Source organism: Phyllobates terribilis, unplaced genomic scaffold, assembly GCF_046119375.1.
Source record: "Phyllobates terribilis strain yellow unplaced genomic scaffold, ASM4611937v1 Scaffold_11__3_contigs__length_659146591, whole genome shotgun sequence".
NCBI lineage: Eukaryota > Metazoa > Chordata > Amphibia > Anura > Dendrobatidae > Phyllobates > Phyllobates terribilis.
The window spans coordinates 338,156,555-338,179,972 of record NW_027362771.1 but is presented as its reverse complement, the minus strand read 5'-3'; the positions used below and the strand labels follow the sequence as shown (position 1 = coordinate 338,179,972).

Below are 23,418 nucleotides of genomic sequence, written 5' to 3'. Positions count from 1 at the left end.
AAAGCAGCCATAAAGTGTCCGGGAACCTTCCCACACACTTTTCTTAGCCAGGACTGCTTCTCGGCAGGGTTGGACGGTCCCACCAGAGAATCCTCTGGTGTGCCTTGGCTTCTACCTCAGGAGAGTTCATGATAGCGCTAACTTTGCAACTGCTATGGGGCTCTTGAGTGGGTGAGAAAGGTTAGCCCTCAGAATCAAATCCTCTGGTGGGCACAATGTTTTTCAATCTGAAACAGCTTCTCAGTGGGAGTTGTATTTCACCACAGCCATATTCTTTAGCTCGGTGAAAGGACTGGCATAGAGGGAAACCGTATCTACCCCGGCTGTCATTTCTCCATCACCAGGTTCCACCCATTGTCACACACGACCATGCCTGGCTGTATGTTCAGTGGTGAGAGCCACAGATCAGGCTGCTGTGTTACAGCTTTCAACAACTCTGCAGCGCTGGGCGGTTTGTCAATTAAGCATTAAGCTTGTTATCTTCAGCACAGCCTGTTGCCGCTTGGCCAAGGCAGTGCTGCAGTGCTGTCAGCTTGTGACTGATGTGGTCATTTCGGAGATGGAGGAGGAGGTGCATGAGCTGAACAATGTGATTACATTGAGGTTAAATTGGTGACGCTGTTTTTTATACTAAAGAAAGACCCTATTGTTTTGGGGGTTTTTACGTTATTTTTTAAGACAAATGCATTCACCGGGAAATGTCACTTTAACATTTTACAACCTTATCTGGCAATGTGGTGTGTGACACATCATCAGACACATCCTTTTCTATTTATGATGGAGGAACTCTGAAAGTCATAAAGCCTATTTTTACAGGGACATCAGACGGTCCTTATTATTCTTAAAAGGCCAGCAGTCAGCCCTAGCTATTGTTAGAGAGTCATCAGCCGGCTATGCTTTGTTGTTCCTATTATTAACAAGTGGGTCTCCTATACTGTTATTGCGTATCCAGTGACTGCAAGGGCTGCCAAAAATTTGGACGCAACCCAATACCCCTTTGAAGAGATATAGAGGAGGGTCTCAGTAAAAAAAATGTTACCATTATAAAGGAGCGGGTGTCCTATAGTGGTAATGCCCATGCTGTGACTGCAAGGGCTGCCAAAATTTGGGAAAAACCCCACTAAGAATTTAAAGACACATAGAGCAGGGCCACAGTAACAAGGTACAACATGTTCCCATTAGAAAGGAGAGGGTCTGCTATACAGATATAGGGTATGCAGTGAGTCCAACGGCTGACCAATTTTAGGAAAAACCCCACTAAGAATTTAAAGACACATAAAGCAGGGCCACAGTAACAAGGTACGACATGTTCTCATTAGAAAGGAGAGGGTCTGCTATACAGTTATAGGGTATGCAGTGAGTCCAACGGCTGATCAATTTTAGGAAAAACCCCACTAAGAATTTAAAGACACACAGAGCAGGGTCACAGTAACAAGTACAACATGTTCCCATTAGAAAGGAGAGGGTCTGCTATACAGTTATAGGGTCTGCAGTGAGTCCAACGGCTGACCAATTTTACGAAAAACCCCACTAAGAATTTAAAGACACACGGAGCAGGGGCACAGTAACAAGGTACGACATGTTCCCATTAGAAAGGAGAGGTCTGCTATACAGTTATAGGGTATGCAGTGAGTCCAACGGCTGACCAATTTTAGGAAAAACCCCACTAAGAATTTAAAGACACATAGAGCAGGGCCACAGTAACGACAAATTCCCATTAGAAAGGAGAGAGTCTCCCATAGTGTTGGCCTATGCAGTGAATGCAAGGGCTGCCAAAAATTTGGAGGCACTTCAATGCCCCTTGGAAGAGACATGGAGGAGGGCCTCATAAAAAAATGTTCCCATTAGAAAGGAGCGGGCCTCCTATACCAGTAATGCCCATGCACTAAGTGTATGGGCTGACAAACATTTACCCCTGGGGGGTACACATGAACATACTGTATAAAAAAAAATTTTCACGGGCATCATAAACACCCTTTAAAAAAATTATGAGGGTGTTGCATCACGGACCATGGTCACCCTGGTGATATGGTGGTGGAGGATGAGGAGAAGGAAGAGGACAACAGCAAATAGACAAAATCAGGAACCGTATACCCATGTTTTGGTGTGAAAAGGTGCATGGGAATACACCTCCCAAAAAAAGACACTGGATTTGAGTTTATGTTACGCTGCTATCATTCGGTGGTGTTGAGAAGTCTGGCCCAATCCAGCCCTTGTTCACTTTAATAAGAGTCAGCCTGTCAGCATTTTCAGTTGACAGGCGGATGCGCTTATCAGTTATAATTCCACCAGCGGCACTAAAAACCCGCTCTGATAAAACGCTGGCGGCGGGGCAGGCCAGGACCTCCAAGGCATAAAGAGCCAGTTCATTCCACGTATCCAGCTTGGATACCCAATAATTATAAGGCACAGAGGAATCACGGAGGACGTTGGTACAGTCGGCAAGGTACTCCCTCAGCATCTTCCCAAACTTTGCACTCCTTGTGAGAGTACCCCGCGCCTCAGGGCCTGTGTGATGTGAGGGTCTGAGAAAACTCTCCCAAAACTTTGACAGTGTTCCCCTGCCTCTGCTGGATTGAAGTTGTGTCTCTCTCGCCTGTACTCCTTGGTTGTCCAACGAAGTGTGCCCTCTGCCGCCAGCGTTTTCAGATGGGAATTTTTTTAATAGTTCCGCAACAAGGGCCTTCTGGTACTGCCCCATTTTTGTAGACCTGTCCACCTCAGGAATAAGAGATATAAAGTTCTCCTTGTAGCGTGGGTCTAGAAGTGTCACCAACCAGTAATGACTGTCACCCAAAATTTTGAGAACGCGAGGGTCATGGGAAAAGCAGCAAAACATAAACTCAGCAATGCGTGCCAGACTACTAACAGGCAAGACTTCCGTGTCCTCACCAAGAGGATGACTGAACATGCTCTCCTCCTCCTCCTCTCTGTCCTCTGGCCATCCACGCTGAACAGACGGCATGACAGCTGTGCAGGTAGTACCGTCTATAGTGCATGAAACTAGCTCCTGTCCTTCCTCCTCCTCCTCTTCTTTGTCACCCAATCCACGTTGGGATGAGATGAGGCTTGGCTGTCTTTAATCACCCAGTATGGTTCCTTGCTCCATCTCATCGTGCTCCGCCTGCAATACATCCTCTTTGATTGTGAGCAGAGAGCATTTCAGAAGACAGAGAAGTGGGATGGTGACGCTAATTATGGCGTCATCGCCGCTCACCATCTTGGTGGAGTCCTCAAAGTTTTGGAGGATGGTACATATGTCTGACATCCATGTCCACTCCTGAGGTCTTATGTGTGGAGTCTGAACTGAATACCGACCGCATTGTTGATGCTGGTACTCAACAACTGCCCTCTTCTGCTCACAAATCCTTCCCAACATCTGCAGTGTAGAGTTCCAACGCGTCAGGACATCACACACCAGTCTGTGAGCCGGAAGCTGCAAACGCTGCTGAAACACTGCAAGGGCGGCGGAAGCTGTAGCTGACTTTCTAAAATGGGCACACAGGCGGCATACTTTAACAAGCAGATCCTGCAGCTCCAGGTAGGATTTTAGAAACCGCTGAACCACGAGGTTAAACACATGGGCCAGGCATGGTATGTGTGTGAGCTTGCCTCACCTCATAGCCGCCACCAGGTTCCGGCCATTGTCACACACGACCATGCCTGGCAGTAGGTTCAGCGGTGTGAGCCACAGATCTTCCTGCACTTTCAGAGCTGTCCACAACTCTTCAGCATTGTGCGGTTTTTCACCTAAGCATATTAGCTTCAGCACAGCCTGTTGCCGCTTGGCCGAGGCAGTGCTTCCAGCTTGTGACTGATGTGGTCATTTCGGAGGTGGAGGCTGAAGAGGTGGAGGAGGCTGAGGAGGATGAGGTGCAGGAGCTGTAGACCGTGGGGGCAACCCTGATTGACCTAGGGCCCGCAATCGTTGGCGTCGGGAGGACGTGTTCCGTCCCAAGGTCCGACTGGGTCCCGGCTTCCACTATGTTAACCCTGTGTGCCGTCAGCGAGATGTACCATCCCTGCCCACAAGCACTTGTCCACGTGTCCGTGGTTAGGTGGACTTTACCGGTAACTGCGTTATTGAGAGCACGGCTAATGTTTTGGGACACGTGCTTGTGTAATGCGGGGACGGCACACCAGGAGAAATAGTGGCAGCTGGGGACTGAGTACCAAGGGACGGCCGCTGCCATCAGGTTGTGGAATGCTTCCGTCTCCACGAGCCTAAAAGGCAACATTTTGAGCGCAAGCAGTCGTGAAATGTGAGAATTTAGTAGTGTGGCCTGTGGAGCGTTGGCTGCATATTTGCGCTTGCGTTCCAAGGACTGGGGTATGGACAACTGAACGCTGCGCTGGGACAAGGACATTGACGTGCTTCCTGATGCTGCTACTTGAGAGTGTGCAACGACAGGTGCAGGGCAGGAGGCGTCTTCGCATGCACCATGGACAGGGGATTGGCTTGCATGCACAACAGCGGAAGAAGCAACAGTGCCACCTGCAGACACTTTTCCTGAACCCTGGGGTGCTTTGCTGCCATGTGCCTGATCATGCTGGTAGTGGTCAGGCTGGTCATTTTGCCACCCCTGCTGATGCTGGCCTGGCAGGTGGTGCAAATGGCCTTTTTGGGGTTATCGGCAGAGTCTTTAAAAAACAACAAGACTCGGGAAGACCTAACAGTCGTACTGGCAACTTCCTTCAGGTTGGTGTTACGGGGAACGGTTGCCTGCCTTCTGTCTGCGGCCACCACACTGCTTCTTTCTGCCTGTTGGGGTGCTCTTCCTCCCTCTCCCTGTGTGCTGCTGTCCTCGCTCTGCATGTCCTCCTGCCAGGTTGGGTCAGTTACTATATCATCCACCACCTCGTCTTCCACTTCCGCACCCTGGTCCTCCTACTGACTTTCTGGCAATTGAGTCTCATCATCGTCCACCTCTTGTGACACTTTCCCACCGTCGCCTTCGTGTGACCGTGGCTGCTCAAGTATTTGGGCATCGCTAAACGCGATCTCCTCTTGCCCCGCTTCAAGTGGACCGGGCGAGAGGCCCAAATCTATAAATGGAAAAGTGAACAGCTCTTCAGAGTGTCCAAGTGTGGGATCAGTTGTCTCTGGTTACTCGGCATGTTGGGAGGAAGGAGGATCATGGTGTCAGGGTGTGGAATATGCGGTCCAGACTCACGGCTACTGAGACTTGACCGTGTGGAAGACAGTGTTGTGGTGGTGGTGGCTAAGTGACTGGAAGCATTATCCGCTGTCCAACCAACAACCTTTTGACACTGCTCTGGGTTCAATAGTGGTGTGCTGCGGTCCCCTAGAAATTGGGACAGGAAGGTCAAGCGAGAAGATGTGGGTGTTTGTTGTGGTACAATTTCGGCTTGCCCACGGCCTTGTCCTCGGTCTCTGCATGCACCATTACCATCACGTCCAGTTCCCCGTCCCTTGCCACGTGCCTTGCCCATTTTAAATGGAGGACAGTATCTTCCACGCTCACTACAAATGACTGAGTTTGGAGCGAACTTATATGTGATCCGTGTGATAGAGAAAACAGAGTTTTAAATACCTGGCCTGTAGGTAAGTAGTTTGAACAGCAAACTGCGGTGACTTGCTTCAATGACACACTAAAGGAAATTTTTAATGGAGGCCAGAAATGGCAGTATTTTCTGACAACTTATATGTGATCCATGTGACGGAGAAAACAGAGTTTTAAATACCTGGCCTGTAGGTAACTAGTTTGAACAGCAAACTAGTGTGAATTGCTTCAATGACACACTAAAGGAAATTTTTAATGGAGGCCAGAAATGGCAGTATTTTCTGACAACGTATATGTGATCCGTGTGACGGAGAAAACACAGTTTTAAATACATGGCCTGTAGGTAAGTAGTTTGAACAGCAAACTGCGGTGAATTGCTTCAATGACACACTAAAGGAAATTTTTAGGAGGCCAGAAATGGCAGTATTTTCTGACAACGTATATGTGATCCGTTTGACGGAGAAAACACAGTTTTAAATAGCTGGATTTCTAGCGCTCTAATATGGAAAGGACCTGGCTGTATTCTGCAGTGCCAACAAGCAAATGGAGCAGAAAAAATGGTGTTCTCTGGATTGCTTTTTAAGCAAATAATGAGGATTAAGATCCAAAGAAAAGTATTCCTGGCCCCTGAGACCTGGGCCTTTGTATAGAAATATCTAACAGCAGCAGAAGGCAGAATTGGAATGGAGCCTCTTGTGCTATATTCACTGCAGTCTGCTATATACACTGCCTGCCTATACACCCTGCCTGCCTGATTTCTCTGCAGATAGATTAGTCCTCAGAAGGACTGTTTGTTAAGATGGATATGTGTAATGTACGGTTTTTCTCCCTACACTACCGAATACACAAGCAAATCTGTCCCTGACGCAGCAGCACCTCTCCCAAAACAAGCAACTGGCGCAGAAAAACTGTGTTCTCTGGATTGCTTTTTAAGCAAATAATGAGGCTTAAGATCCAAAGAAAAGTATTCCTGGCCCCTGACACCTGGGCCTTTGTATAGAAATATCTAACAGCAGCAGAAGGCAGAATTGGAATGGAGCCTCTTGTGCTATATGCACTGCAGTCTGCTATATACACCGCCTGCCTATACACCCTGCCTGCCTGATATCTCTGCAGATGGATTAGTCCTCAGAAGGACTCTTTGTTAAGATGGATATGTTTAATGTACGATTTTTCTCCCTACACTACCTAATACAAGATCAAATCTCCCCCTGACACAGCAGGAGCTCTCTCTACACTGTCTGATCCGGAGTAACTGTGACGAGCATGGCGGCGCCAGGTCTTATATAAACCTGATGACGCTGTGCGGTCAGCCAATCACTGTAATGCCCACAACCAACATGGCTACGGCATTACAGTGCATGGCAGGCAATCCCTGCATGTTCATTGGCTCTCTAAAGCTCGCCAAACATGCAGGGAGGGGACTTGAGTTCCCGCCCGAGCAACCCGGAAATATTCGGCGAGCGCCGAGCATCGCGAGCAGTGAGATGCTCGGGCGAGCACCGAGCAGTAGCGAGCATGCTCGCTCATCAATACTCCTCACATAACAATGCTTTTATTGTCTCTGAATATTTCTATCTCTCCATCCAGTTCTCTCTTCATCACTCTACCTGTGTGTCTGATACTCTCATCACCTTGTATATCTTGGCACTACTAACGCTCCCCAGTCTATTCTGCACTAGATTACTCAGGTGTGAAAAAGAAGGAATTACATATCACGTTGTTGAGTCTCAGATCCCTAGAGCTAAGCGAAGAGCAGACAGTTTGCAGATCTGCTTATTTTCTGCATGAGAGAGTAGATATCAGCTGTACACGTACAGTATGCTCAGAGTAACATATTCCTACATACTGGGCGTGCCCTGCACATAAACAGTGGATGACACAAAGAAGAGCAACATTCTGCATAAGCATCAGTGAGAATACACATACTATTAGTACGCTACTCAAAGTAATGATCAGACAAGGACATGATGAATCAGCTAGTCATGTGGCGAAGACATAATATATGCCACTCATTGTAACAGTAGTCTTTTAGGTGTACATTTCAGGGTGGTCATGGATGTTAAGGATATAACAATTCAACCATACAGTACAACCATCAATTTGACTAAAATGATTATAACTGGAGTAATATTTATTAGATAAATCATTTAAAAGCTGAAAGCCTTATTGACCTATTTATTGTTTGTGTATTTATTATTGCAAAATGTTATTGTATGTCATAATAACAAATAGGAAAGAATGTCCCATGAAGTTTAATCATAGCTAAATATTTTTTATCTATAACCTCCCTAAAGAAACACTGGCAAAACTGAAAGAGTATGTTATGGCTAATGCAGAGTGTAAGGATATGGTGTATGACATGAGGATTGAAAAACCAAACAATGACTCTTTGTGTAATGCATTGCTTTAAACTAGGTATGATAGTATACTATTTTTATTTTTATTGGCAGTATGGCTTATTGGCTCCTCTTTTCCGTTACCTGGCCCATTGACCCCACCCTAGCTATGCTAATGTCACACAGTGATGATCATTTGGGGGTACTTTGATATATACAGCAGTTTTCTGCAAGCTGTGGCTCTACAGTTCAAAGTTTATTATTCTTAGCGGTGTCAGTGTCAGTATGCCTTTCCTTAGATTTACATGTATTTTATTTCATATACAATATGCTGACTCTTGGAGTACCGCCTCATAAGTCTACATTGAAATGCTGCTGGTAATTATAGACTCATCATACAGAAAATGCAGTCTTTAGGACCAGGCATTACTAACAATCTTAAGTGAGATCAGATTAATGGAACCCACTGAAATGAACAATTAAATTTTTTTGTGTCTAAGCACAGTGTAATGGCATTTTTATTTTCCTATGACTTGCATGATATTTATGCATCTTTACAGCTCAACCAGTAAAGTCCCTACAGTACAAGCTATAGAACACATACTTTATAACACAACAATCATAACACCACCTGTATATCAAAACCTGTACAGCACAGCCTTAGAAAGACAACCTGTATAGCATAGTCTATATATCAAAATCTGTACAGCACCGACTGTAGAAAACAACCTATATAGCATAGGCTGTATGACTTAGCATTCAACATGCAGTAGATGGGATTGAATACACTATAAAACAAAGCGTGCAGTGTATAACAAGGAGCCTTACATGTTGCCTGTTCACTGATCACTATTGTGTTCCGCCACGATGACGACGACAACAATGATAATCAGCCTGATCCAGTGTATTATAAAACAGTATATAAGCCAAAACAACCCCTTCAATGAGCCCTGAATCCAATCCTGTCCGTTTTATCTATCAATAATATTTCAGATTTTACTTTGCTGTGCAGTGATAGATAGATCGATTGATCGATCTAGGCAGACATATAATTCACACACACAAACAAATATAATACATACATGCACAAACACACACACAGATATAATACACACACACTAGAAGATCTATATACACCCACATACACACACTAGTTTATCTGTATATACACACATAACACACACACGGGCACACAAACACACTTGCTGATCTGTATACACATACACACACACTAGCTGATCTGTATATATACACACACACATATTAGCTGATCTGTGTATTCACACATACCACATATGCACACTAGCTGATCTGTATATATAAACACACATGACACACACACACTTGCTGACCTGTGTATATATACAAACACACACATACGTACTAGCTGATCTGTATACACACACGCACACACACAGTAGATGTTTTATATATATATATATATATATAGTATATGCACACATAACACACACAGACATTCAAACACAAACACACACTAGCTGATCTGCATACATACACACTAGCTAATCTACAGTATATACACACATACATTCACACTAGCTGATCTGTATAGGCATACACACTAACTGATCTGTATAGGCATACACACTAGCTGATCTGTATAGGCATACACACTAGCTGATCTGTATAGGCATACACACTAGCTGATCTGCATAGACACATACACACACTAGCTGATTTGTAAACATACACACGCTAGCTGATCTGTGTACACACACCTACACACATTAGCTGATCTTTATAGACACATACACACACACACACACACACACTAGCTGATATGTATACACATAATAGCTGATCTGTATAGATACATACACACATTTCCACTAGCTGATATGTATACACACACACTAGCTGTTCTGTATACACACATACATACACACTAGCTGATATGTATACACACACTATCTGATCTGTACAGACACATACATACACTAGCTGATCTCTATAGACACATAGACACTAGCTGATATGTACTGTATGCACACTAGCTGATCTCTGTATACATACACACACTAGCTGATCAGTATACACACACATGCACACTAATTGATCTGTACATACACACACACTAGCTGATCTGTATACATACACACCCTAGCTGATCTGTATACACACACAACACACACGCACTAGCTGATCTGTATAGACACATACACCCACATACACACACACAACTAGCTGATCTGTATATACACACACACTAGCTGATCTGTATACATACACACCCTAGCTTATCTGTATACACACACACAACACACACACACTAACTGATCTGTAGACACATACACACACACATGCACACTAGTTGATCTGTATATATACACACACACACTAGCTGATCTGTATATACATACATTCAAACTAGCTTTTCTGTATACACACACACACTAGCTGATCTGTATACACACATATTCACACTAACTGATCTGTATACATTTGTTCTAGGCAGATGGATGGGAAGCACATGAAGATGGCAGGCAGCAGGCTGGAGCTAGCGGAGCTGCCTATGTATATTCATACCCACACCCTTATTACACTGCTGCCTATTTTTCTCTCTCTGGAGTATTCTAAGCTGTCGAGAAATTAAAATCTGGTAACAAAATCAATTATTTATATCGCTTCCTGGAAGGAATGATGAATAAGGTGAACAGAAATGTGTGGAGTTAACCCATTAGACATCGGACTTCTCCAGACGTGTGACATGTATACATATCGGTGTGTGTCTAGCATGAATCGCCAATCTGATTGCTGGAAGCTATTTACATTCAATTACCCCGACAGGCATGTAACCCTGGAATAAGGGAAGAGAGGTGAAGAGCAGAGCTGCAGAGGGAGGGACAGGCACATGTATGGGGTGGAGGGACACTTGTGTCATTAATGTTTCATTTTATTTGCTGAGGGGGGTTCCTGCAGCTTTAGCCCACTCACAATCTACAGTAGTTGGGGTGGGGTGTGGGAGTGGACTAACCATAGTGCACAGATTTCTGATGGGAAGCTGAGAAAACCCACAAACCCCTAGTTCTTTCCTTCATGCCCTAACACCTGCTGCCAATGTAATATTCTTGGTACTCCTGTTTTGGCAAGTTTTAAACTTTGGATACCTGTTATACTGGAGCCCTGACACGCACCCTGGAGGCACAGGCAGGAGGTAAGCCTTTGCTTTCTAGGAAAAGAGCATTGGGGATGGGTATAGCTGGTGAATGCAGAATGTGGCTGGGTACCTATACAGCAAGACTGTAGCATGACATGAGCTTAGTGGTGATCAGCACTACACAGAGAATACGTGTGATCACATAACCATAGGCACTAGTAGACTGTCCTGCATGCTGCCCACAGACAGGGCACACTGAGGTCTCTGCGATGATCAGCGATCAGGCTGCACGAGTGATAGTGATCTGGCAGCAGTCTATGGGGGGATTACACTGGTGGGATCGTGCAGGCAGCTGCAGGATCCGATTCTTATCTATCCTCTGAGGAGATTTTACTTCCAACAAAAGCAACACGTTGAGGCTGCAACAATGTATTCCTTCAAGTGGCTGCGAATTAATCAGCGAGAATTTATTGCAGCACCGTGGACAGCTCCTGATGAATTCAATGAGCCTCTCCCGCTTTATGCGTCCCATAGGAGAGGACCCTGTGCTTTATGGCTGGCCACATTCACTTACACATACTGCATGGGGCTCGCCTGTTCACATGTGCTTTTAGAAAAATGACCTATTGTCTATGTGTCCAAGGATTCTCTTTTTCTATATATCAGGCCCTATACAGCAAAGCATGTATGGTTTTGTTTGAATATGTATACCACTATTTATGTATGTATGCAGATAATAGATGGTTATCCATATCTGGATCTAACTTTGTGTATATCTCTTTATGCCCACATGCGTGAGTGTGTATATATATATATAGTGTATGTGTGTTTTATGTACTCACGTAGGTACCTATATCATATGAATATTTATATATATATGCAGCCTGTATATATGTTTAGACATATATATATATATATATATATATATATATATATATATATATATAAAAGTACAGTGTGCATATATTGCCAGACTTGTATAGAGTATAGATGCATACATATATACATACAATGTGTGTGTATAAACATGTACACATACTCATGAATCCATATGGCCATATAAGCATACACACGGAGATAGAGTTAGGTATAAATATCCATACATCATGTTCATGCATACATATATACTGTTACACTAACACACACAAAGATATGAATGAATGAGAATGCCTCTCTATGTCCATATGTCATATGTTTCTTTAGATCTATCATGTTTGTATATCTATGTCTATGTCATATAATTTTAGACTCATACATGTACCCCTACATACATATATAGACTGTATATCTATGTATTTATCTATCTGTGTGTTAATATATGCATGCACGTGCCTTTCTCTTTAGCTATCAATCTATGACACTATTCATCTAACCTTTTATACAAATATCTCCTCGATTATCCCTCTGTAGTTTCTTTGCCCCCCTTCCTCCATCTCTCGCCCTCTCCCCCTCTGTTCCTCTGTTCTCCCTGCGTATGTTTAATGCATGTATAATTCCCTTGCATGTCTGCATTAGTTTCTTTCTGCCCTCTCAGCATGAGACCACTGGGCTTTTCAGAGCAGGACAGGCTGAATTTGTCCCCCCCCAACCTGCTCTCTTTGTGGCTGCAGCATTTAAGGTTAATTTAGCAAATGACTGGGACAGGACACAGAGAGCATGAATGGTGCTAGGCAGAGCTGGGAGGAGAATTAAAAAGAAAAACAAGGATTAAGAGAACAGCACATTTTCTTGCTAGCCTCAGGCAGTGTGTCAACTTTTAAAGGGTTTTCTTTTTTTTATCGGAGATGTGGGCACCAGTGTGTTTTCTCTTGGGAAGGAGGGAAAGTCATTGTTGAGGTGACATTTACTATGAGCAGGTTACATGAAAAGAGGAATGTGGAAATTAAATCAACAGGAGGAGAGAGAGGGGAGGAAATATGGGCTCTAAACTAATGGATTGTGAATTAAAAGAGGGCAAAGGCATACTGATTGAGATGAATGGAAGGGAATAATGACACCGAATATGAAATCCACAGTGAAAATTGTTATAAGTATGCAGGATCAGCAAAAACAGATCTACTGAAAAAAAAAAAACAGAAATTGTGAATCTATAAAAAGTAAATGAATACAATTTTAAAAAATAGGATAATGTGTTTTTGGGGGGTGAGAAGAGTTTTGTAAGACAGTAGAAAATTAATTGGAATCTTCTTTATTCTAGAACGTGTGCCAAGGTCACAGAGGACAATGCTGGGGCACACACTCAGCACTCATAGAAACATATGGACGAATGCTGCAACTCTCATACTGTGTGCATAAATACAAAGGGGACTAATGCATGTTATATGGATAAAGAAACCAGCACCATGCACAGGGACATAGCAAATTCAAAGAAATCTCAATAATTAAAATACTTTAATAGATGCAGTTATAGAAATAAATAATAACTAGATGAACAAATGCAGTGGATAGTTGTATAAACCAAATAGAAAAAAATAGATGTAGACAATAAATATATAATACCTACACAGCAGATTTATACGACAGAGGATAGATAGTAGAGTTAAAAAAATGACGCATTTAGTAGAAAAACATCTAGAGTGTTTTTAAGAATTTGCTTTACTATATCAGCGCTTACATTATAAAGAATACCCTTGTCACTTTTCACCTGAATATGAATACCTTCCATTACCTCTACATACATGAATATAAAGGAGTGTATATAAAAAAAAACCTATATACATATGTGTGTATATGTATATATATATATATATATATATATATATATATATAAATTAATAAAATTGAATCAATATATTTTCCATCTACATTGTGCCTTGTACTCTTTTCTTTTATAGGTTTTCTCATATTATTGTACTCATTGGCCTTTTACCCTATGCCTATTTTAGATATGTATGTCTATCTATCTACACCTATATATATATATATATATATATATATGCACTTACATCACACCTACTTTTTACATTGTTGTAGTATTAGTCACAACATCAAATAGCTTCTGAAAACCTCTGCAAATGATATCCATAAGCGCAATGGTAAAATATACATTATTTTTGAGCTATAGATTCATTTGGATCTTCGTTAAAATACTGCTAATCGATTTATACATGCCAGGGCTCCAAATTACACTGTTTTGCTATTGATTTAATTTTCCCTCATTTACATTCGATTTTGATTAATTTTTAAATGCTTTTTGCGCACAGACTGATTAATTGTATGTTGCAACGATATAACAAACACTAGCAAGAGACACATATTCAAATAATAGAAATTCATATATATATATATTTTTTTTATATAAATATTCACTATTTCCTGTAAACGAATTATGAAAACACACAAGAAGCAAGAAATTATTTATTCCACGCCAAACAGGGTGAATTAAATAGCGGCCAAAAAAAATGACATGTCTATACTGTCTCCAAGAAACAATTAGCGGATCAGATAGATGATAAAAACCTGTAGATAGATATCAGGTTAGATAGATAGATATAGATAATATATAGACAGACAAACAGATAGATTGATGATGACAGGCAGATAGACAGACAGGTAATATTCAATGTGTAAAGTTATCTCCCTTTATAAGTTCTGAAACCTATTTTTTATATTATTTCTTGATATATCAGCTTATATGCCATATTTGCCTCCTCTGATACCAGGCCATTATTATGATCACGCTGTATTTCCACCCTGTATTGTTGCATGCACTATAGTTCTTCACATATGTCATTTCTGCAGACTGCTTATATTATTGATATTAGTTGAAGTGGATTTATCATCAATCAGTGGCATAAATTGTCTGTTTCCCAAATCAAAACTTCACACACAGAGTGCTAGATTGCGTTTATTGCAGAGCATCAGGCTATGATGTGGAGGTAACATTCAGAGATGGAGGTGAGATGCTCTGCAGGGTGCTCTGCATGTCCCTCCATTAGCTGCACAGTGATTACACGGCTGATAAACTGCAGTCATCCTGGACAAGATAATAGAGACACTTCTCTCTGTGACGATGTGCCCTGCTCTCTCTAGCATGGAGGGATTAGCAGTGGAAGTAGAAAGGGAGGAGGGGGAGGCTGCCATTGTTGTCATGAATGCACACATTCCACAGGCACCTGTTGTCTTGAGTTGTCTTCTCCAAGGCTGGAGAATGCCACCACAGTGCAGACCTATTGCTTTTTCAATGTCAATGACTGTGTGATGATGTAACCAACAGCTTTAAGTACATGGACTAAGGGGCTATGGTGTAGGCTGTATGCAGGCTCCGAAGTCACTGTTGTCATTACTATTAATATATTATGTTAACATTTTTAAATTCCTAAGTGTTCACTATCAGATTTGCTGCTCTTTACATTGACACTATAAGAGTGTGTGCACATACAAGTAACAATTAGAATTTAGTTGGAGAATATATGCAGAAGTAACCCTAACCCTAACCCTAAGGTAGTAAGCTCAGTGACACTATATACAGTCATTGCTGAAAGTGTTGGCACCATTGAAATTGTTAAGTATTTCTCACAGAAAATTATTGCAACATTTTGCAACACACAAGTTTATTTCCTTTGTGTGTATTGGAACAACACAAAAAAAAACAGAACAAAAGGCAAATTGGACATAATTTCACACAAAACCCCTAAACTTGCCCAGACAAAATTGTTGGCACCTTTCCCAAATTGTGGGTAAACAACTTTGTTTCAAGCTCGTTCAAACTCATCTGTGTCAAGTAACAGGTGTGGGCAAAGTGAAAATTACACCTGAAACCAGTTAAAAAAAAAGGGGGAAAAGTTGACTCAATTTTTGCATTGTGTCAGTGTCTGCCACACTAAGCATGGAGAAGATAACTGTCTGAGGACATGAGAACTAAAATTGTTGAACAATATCAACAATCTCAAGGTTACAAGTCCATCTCCAGGGATCTTGATGTTCCTTTGTCCACAGTGTGCAACATAATCAAGATGTTTACAACCCATGGCACTGTCGCTAATCTCCCTGGATGTGGACGGCAGAGAAAAATTGAGGAAAGGTTGCAGCGCAGAATAGTCCGAATGGTGGATAAGCAGCCCCAATCAAGTTCTAAAGAAATTCAAGCTGTCCTGCAGGATCAGGGTGCAATAGTGTCAGTGTGCACTATCCGTGGACATTTGAATGAAATTAAATGCAGGAGACCCACTGCTGGCACAAAGACATAAAAAATCTAGACTGCAGTTTGCCAAAATATATACGTGAGTAATCCAAAACCCTTCTGGGTAAGCATCTTGGGGCCAGATGAGAATAAAATAGAGCTTTTTGGTAAAGCACATCATTATACTGTTTACTGAAAATGGAATGAGGCCTACAAAGAAAAGAACATAGTACCTACAGTCAAATATGGTGAAAGTTCAAAGATGTTTTGGATTTGTTTTGCTGCCTCTGGCACTGGGTGCCTTGACTGTGTGCAAGGCATCATGAAATTGGAAGATTGCCAACGGATTTTGGGTTGCAATGTAGTGCCCGTGTCAGAAAGCTGGGTTTGCGTCCTAGGTCATGGGTCTTCCAGCAGGACAATGACCCCAAACATACTTCGAGAAGCTCCCAGAAATGGATGAAAACAAATCGCTGGAGAGTTCTGAAGTGGCCAGGAATGAGTCCGGATCTAAATACCATTGAACATCTGTGAAAAAATCCTAAAATTGCTGGTCAGAGAATGCACCCTTCAAATATGAGAGACCTGGAGCAGTTTGCAAAAGAAGAGTGGTCTAAAATTCCAGTTGAGAGGAGTAAGAAGCTTGTTGATGGTTATAGGAAGCAATTGATTGCAGTTATTTATTCAAAGGATGTGCAACCAAATATTAAGTTGAGGGTGCCAAAAATCTTGCCCAGCCCATTTTTGGGGTTTTGCGTGAAATGATGTCCAATTTGCCTTTTTTTCTCAGTTTTTTTTGTGTGGTTCCAATACACACAAAGGAAATAAACATGTGTATAACAAAACATGTGTAATTGGGAGAAATGGGAGTTGTAGAGTGATCCTGATAAGGTATAAGGTATGTGGGTAGCGAAGGCTAGCCTGTTGACCAAGCATGAAAAGGAAGTTCGGCACTCACCGTTTCCTAAAACCAGTCCGGGACATACAGACGGTGTACAGGGAGTGTAGGGAAATTCAGAAGACGATGGCCGTTTCGCGTTTAGCACAACGCTTCTATGGGTCCTGTTATCATAATACGCAGTAAATTATAGCTTGTTGCACGTGGGACTGCGTGGCTGCTGACTGGTTGGGGTGCCCATGTTAACCTCTGTCTAACACAGAAAGTTCCTACAATGGGGAGTGTGAGAGTGTGATCTCAGGTCAATGCTCTGCCAAGAAATCTTGGTTCCTGGCATTTGTTATGCACACGCCCGGACTGACTGGCGTGTGCGGGAGAAGTGGTTCCACTGGACCATGGACCGGAGAGTGCCTGGAGGGGCGTGACTAAGTATCTGGCCGATCCGACCAAGGTGGCACGACGGCATACGACGCCAGTGCACCAGGGAGAAACCGGGCAGAGGGACCAGGTGCTACTCCAGGTCAAACTCCGGACACGGGGGTTGACCCACACTGGGATTACTGGAACAGGCAGGTTAGGCTGGCACAGACTGGTGGATGTAAGCAAACACGGCAGGTATGCAGATGGGTGGATACAGGCGAGTATGCAGGCAGGGAGGTACTGGCCGAAAGGACGGGCTGGAGCACAGAAAGGTTAAGACCCAGTACAGACTGGGTCACAGAACCGCAGATTCGGTAGACAACCACAGCAGAGAGGGAACGCCCGAAGCAGTGGGCAAGAACAGAGCAGGACGGGGCTGCAGGAGCAGCGAGCACAAGCAGGGCAGGACAGGACTGCCGGAGCAGCGGGCAGAAGCAGGGCAGGACAGGACTGCCGGAGCAGCGGGCAGAAGCAGGGCAGGACAGGACTGCCGGAGCAGCGGGCAGAAGCAGGGCAGGACAGGACTGCCGGAGCAGCGGGCAGAAGCAGGGCAGGACAGGACTGCCGGAGCAGTGAGCAAAAGGGTCAGAGCGGAGCAAGGCTGCCGGAGCAGTGAGCAAAAGGGTCAGAGCGGAGCAAGGCTGCCGGAGCAGTGAGCAAGGAGTCAGAGCAGGACGGACAGGGCTCTGTTCACACGGAACAGACAGGAAGGGAAAGGCAGAGCCAGATACCCACAGGGTATTTGAAGTGAAGTAGCAAGTGGACCACAAACTCACAAACGGGAGTACAGAGACAACAAGCAGGAGTTAGGTACGAGTTCAGACTCTGCAAAAAAAGGAAAGGAACGGACATAGAGGCAAAACAGGTAAAGGATAGGAGAGAGTTCAGACTGGAACTGAGTGTACGGAAGAGACCGACACTGCAGCGGGATACAGGAGCGGGTCTGGGAATACGGCCCCCAGAGAGGCGGGATGAACAGGCAAGGAGCGAGTTCAGACAGGACAGACAAGATACAGGAGCGGGTCTAGGTAATCGGCCCCTAGAAGGCGGGAGGAACAGGCTAGGAGCGAGTTCAGACTCTGCAGAAAGATGCAGAAAACAGACAGAGGGAAAAGGGAGACAAGGTTAAAGTAGAAACGAGGCACAGACAACAGGGAACAGAGGAACGGGAACAGAGACAGCAAGGCAGGAACACAAACAGGACTCTGTTCAGACGGGAACAGATACCGCAAGGCAGGAACACAAACAGGACTCTGTTCAGACGGGAACAGATACCGCAAGGCAGGGACACAAACAGGACTCTGTTCAGACGGGAACAGATACCGCAAGGCAGAGACACAAACAGGACTCTGTTCAGACGGGAACAGATACCACAAGGTAGGGACACAAACAGGACTCTGTTCAGACGGGAACAGATACCGCAAGGCAGAAACACAAACAGGACTCTGTTCAGACGGGAACAGATACCGCAAGGCAGAGACACAAACAGGACTCTGTTCAGACGGGAACAGATACCGCAAGGCACAGACAGGCAGATCTAGGAATACGGCCCCTAGAAGGCGAAAGAACAGGCAAGAAGCGTGTTCACAAGAACAGACCACAGTTCAGACACAGAACTGGAAAACAGGCAGGAAAACAGGATAGGACCTGGCATGTCAGAGACAAAAAGCCGACTGACAGGACACAATGCTCAGGCGCCATCTTGAGGAAGAAGGTGGTATAAATACCCAAAGATGGACAGCAATAGGCTGAAGGTGCAACAGGGGCGTGTCCGCAGCAGGTACAAGAAACAGGAAGTTCAGCGGGCATCGCCCTATGCAGCCAAAACAGACAGCAAGGAGGGAAGCCAGAGAGACATTCTGGACTGGAGATCAAGTGCGCGCTCTTGCACAGTGGGAGATGGACCACCATGCAAGGACGCCGCCAGGTATGTTACAGTACCCCCCCTCTTACGCCCCCTCTTCTTCAGGCCTGCCAGAATCTTCCGCAGGGAATTCGAGGACCAGTCGTTCACATCAAGGAGATCACTTCCACTGTCCACAGGAAAAATTGATCTCATCTGGTTAGCTAGGATGCTACCTCCTATCCAGCCATCCTTAGCAACAGACGAAATGGGTGGAGTACCAGGAACAGCACACAAGGAAGTCTCTCTCCACATATTTTCAGGTGGCACCCCAGAGGGTACAGGAGACAACTGGAAGTCCTTCTCCGGGTTGGAGGGGGACAGAGACTTGGGGGTAATCTCTGCTTCGAGGTACATCTTGTCAAGCTCACAGGAAGAAATAGACGGGTTATCAGGTACATAATGAGGAAAAGTCACTGTCTCTTTGTTATCTGGTGGTACCCCGGAGAATTCAGGAAACAACTGGAGGTCCTCCGCCGGGTCAGAAGAGTGCAGAGGCTCAGAGAAAACATCTGCTTCAGAGTACACTAGGTCGGACTCACTGGAGGAAGCAGGCGAGGTATCGGGTACCGAGTATAGGAAAGTCTCTGTCCATTCACCACCAGGTGGCACCCCGAAGGGTTCTGGAGACAACTGGAGGTCCTCCGCCTGGTCAGAGGGGTGTAGAGACTCAAGGGTTACCTCTGCTTCAGAGTACACAAGGTCGGACTCACTGGACGAAGCAAGCGAGGTATCAGATCCAGGATATAGGAAAGTCTCTGTCCATTCACCACCAGGTGGCACCCCGAAGGGTTCTTGAGACAACTGGAGGTCCTCCGCCTGGTCGAAGGGGTGTAGAGACTCGGGAGTAACCTCTGCTTCGGAGTACACTAGGTTGGACTCACTGGACGAAGCGAGCAAGGTATCAGGTACAGAGTATAGGAGAGTCTCTGTCCTTTCGCTACCAGGTAGTACCCCGAAGGGTTCTGGAGACAACTGGAGGTCCTCCGCCTGGTCGGAGGGGTGTAGAGACTCGGGGGTAACTACCACTTTGGGGTACCCATTCTCAGGCTCACAGGACGAAGCGGACAAAGTATCGAGTACCGAGTGTAGAGAAGTCTCTCTCCATTTGTCATCGAGTGGTATCCCGGAGGATTCAGGAGGCAACAGGGGGTCCTCCGCCAGGTAGTAGAGGTGCACAGACTCAGAGGTAACCACAGCTTTGGAGCATCTTTGGACATGCACACCGGTTAAAGTGGGTGAAGCATCTGATGCCGGGTGCAGGAAGTTCTCCTGTGTGGAGTCTGGATGGGCAGAAGTCTCTTCGGGCAGGAGAACCGGAGCACTACCCACGCACATTACCCGTTGGGGCTTCTCCGGAATACAGGGAGATGAAGCTTCAGTAGGGACTTCAAGGTTGGGGTCAGGAGGTCTCAGGGAGGACAGACCCTGGCGTGACGGCTTGCCTCTACGTCTAGCACGTCTGGACTGCCTCTTGAGGTTGGGAGAAGTATTCCGGAAAGCGTAGTCACCCTGTGAGGATTCTGGGTGGGCAGTAGTCTCATTGGGCTGGAGGACTATTGCGCTACCCACACACATTACCCATCGGGGCTGCTCCGGGATATTGGGAGGTGAAGCTTCAGCAGGAGCCTCCGGGTTAGGATCATCGAAGACCATTAGAAAGGCCACCAGGAAGGCCATTAGGTCCAGGAGGATCGGATCCTGTGTTTCATATAGGGGGTTGATCCATTCCAAGGCATCACCCGCTAGGTAAGACATAATGAATGCCACCTTAACCCGATCGGTGGGAAAACATAGAGGGTAGAACTTGAAGTGTAGCATGCATTGCTCCACAAATGCACGACTTTGTCTTGGATCCCCATAGTAACGTGGCGGATCCGCAGGAACGAGAGCAGATAGATCCATCTGGACGGGTGCGTAATTAGCCTGGAACTCAGCTGAGGAAAAAAAAATTTATTTATTTATTTTTAATGCATGTATTCGCTGGAAAACTTCTCAGAGCGCGAAGGCCGTGGGGCTCAACGGGAACCATGGCCTGAGCATGCTGTTATGCACACGCCCGGACTGACTGGCGTGTGCGGGAGAAGTGGTTCCACAGGACCATGGACCGGAGAGTGCCTGGAGGGGCGTGACTAAGTATCTGGCCGATCCGACCAAGGTGGCACGACGGCATACGACGCCAGTGCACCAGGGAGAAACCGGGCAGAGGGACCAGGTGCTACTCCAGGTCAAACTCCGGACACGGGGGTTGACCCACACTGGGATTACTGGAACAGGCAGGTTAGGCTGGCACAGACTGGTGGATGTAAGCAAACACGGCAGGTATGCAGATGGGTGGATACAGGCGAGTATGCAGGCAGGGAGGTACTGGCCGAAAGGACGGGCTGGAGCACAGAAAGGTTAAGACCCAGTACAGACTGGGTCACAGAACCGCAGATGCGGTAGACAACCACAGCAGAGAGGGAACGCCCGAAGCGGTGGGCAAGAACAGAGCAGGACGGGGCTGCAGGAGCAGCGAGCACAAGCAGGGCAGGACAGGACTGCCGGAGCAGCGGGCAGAAGCAGGGCAGGACAGGACTGCCGGAGCAGCGGGCAGAAGCAGGGCAGGACAGGACTGCCGGAGCAGCGGGCAGAAGCAGGGCAGGACAGGACTGCCGGAGCAGTGAGCAAAAGGGTCAGAGCGGAGCAAGGCTGCCGGAGCAGTGAGCAAAAGGGTCAGAGCGGAGCAAGGCTGCCGGAGCAGTGAGCAAGGAGTCAGAGCAGGACGGACAGGGCTCTGTTCACACGGAACAGACAGGAAGGGAAAGGCAGAGCCAGATACCCACAGGGTATTTGCAGTGAAGTAGCAAGTGGACCACAAACTCACAAACGGGAGTACAGAGACAACAAGCAGGAGTTAGGTACGAGTTCAGACTCTGCAGAAAAAGGAAAGGAACGGACATAGAGGCAAAACAGGTAAAGGATAGGAGAGAGTTCAGACTGGAACTGAGTGTACGGAAGAGACCGACACTGCAGCGGGATACAGGAGCGGGTCTGGGAATACGGCCCCCAGAGAGGCGGGACGAACAGGCAAGGAGCGAGTTCAGACAGGACAGACAAGATACAGGAGCGGGTCTAGGTAATCGGCCCCTAGAAGGCGGGAGGAACAGGCTAGGAGCGAGTTCAGACTCTGCAGAAAGATGCAGAAAACAGACAGAGGGAAAAGGGAGACAAGGTTAAAGTAGAAACGAGGCACAGACAACAGGGAACAGAGGAACGGGAACAGAGACAGCAAGGCAGGAACACAAACAGGACTCTGTTCAGACGGGAACAGATACCGCAAGGCAGGAACACAAACAGGACTCTGTTCAGACGGGAACAGATACCGCAAGGCAGGAACACAAACAGGACTCTGTTCAGACGGGTACAGATACCGCAAGGCAGGGACACAAACAGGACTCTGTTCAGACGGGAACAGATAAAGCAAGGCAGAGACACAAACAGGACTCTGTTCAGACGGGAACAGATACCACAAGGTAGGGACACAAACAGGACTCTGTTCAGACGTGAACAGATACCGCAAGGCAGAAACACAAACAGGACTCTGTTCAGACGGGAACAGATACCGCAAGGCAGAGACACAAACAGGACTCTGTTCAGACGGGAACAGATACCGCAAGGCAGAGACACAAACAGGACTCTGTTCAGACGGGAACAGATACCGCAAGGCACAGACAGGCAGATCTAGGAATACGGCCCCTAGAAGGCGAAAGAACAGGCAAGAAGCGTGTTCACAAGAACAGACCACAGTTCAGACACAGAACTGGAAAACAGGCAGGAAAACAGGATAGGACCTGGCATGTCAGAGACAAAAAGCCGACTGACAGGACACAATGCTCAGGCGCCATCTTGAGGAAGAAGGTGGTATAAATACCCAAAGATGGACAGCAATAGGCTGAAGGTGCAACAGGGGTGTGTCCGCAGCAGGTACAAGAAACAGGAAGTTCAGCGGGCATCGCCCTATGCAGCCAAAACAGACAAACAGACAGCAAGGAGGGAAGCCAGAGAGACATTCTGGACTGGAGATCAAGTGCGCGCTCTTGCACAGTGGGAG

General features: G+C 45.6%; 1 protein-coding gene across 1 annotated transcript in view; it reads left to right on the top strand.

Moving 5' to 3' along the window:
• Positions 1-10,817: 10,817 nt before the first annotated feature.
• ISLR2 (immunoglobulin superfamily containing leucine rich repeat 2) overlaps positions 10,818-23,418 on the top strand; it is a 92,021-nt gene continuing 79,420 nt past the window's right edge. The window contains exon 1 of the mRNA XM_073652773.1: positions 10,818-11,039. The gene's annotated coding sequence lies outside the window, so the exon portion shown is untranslated. The remainder of the gene's footprint in view (positions 11,040-23,418) is intronic.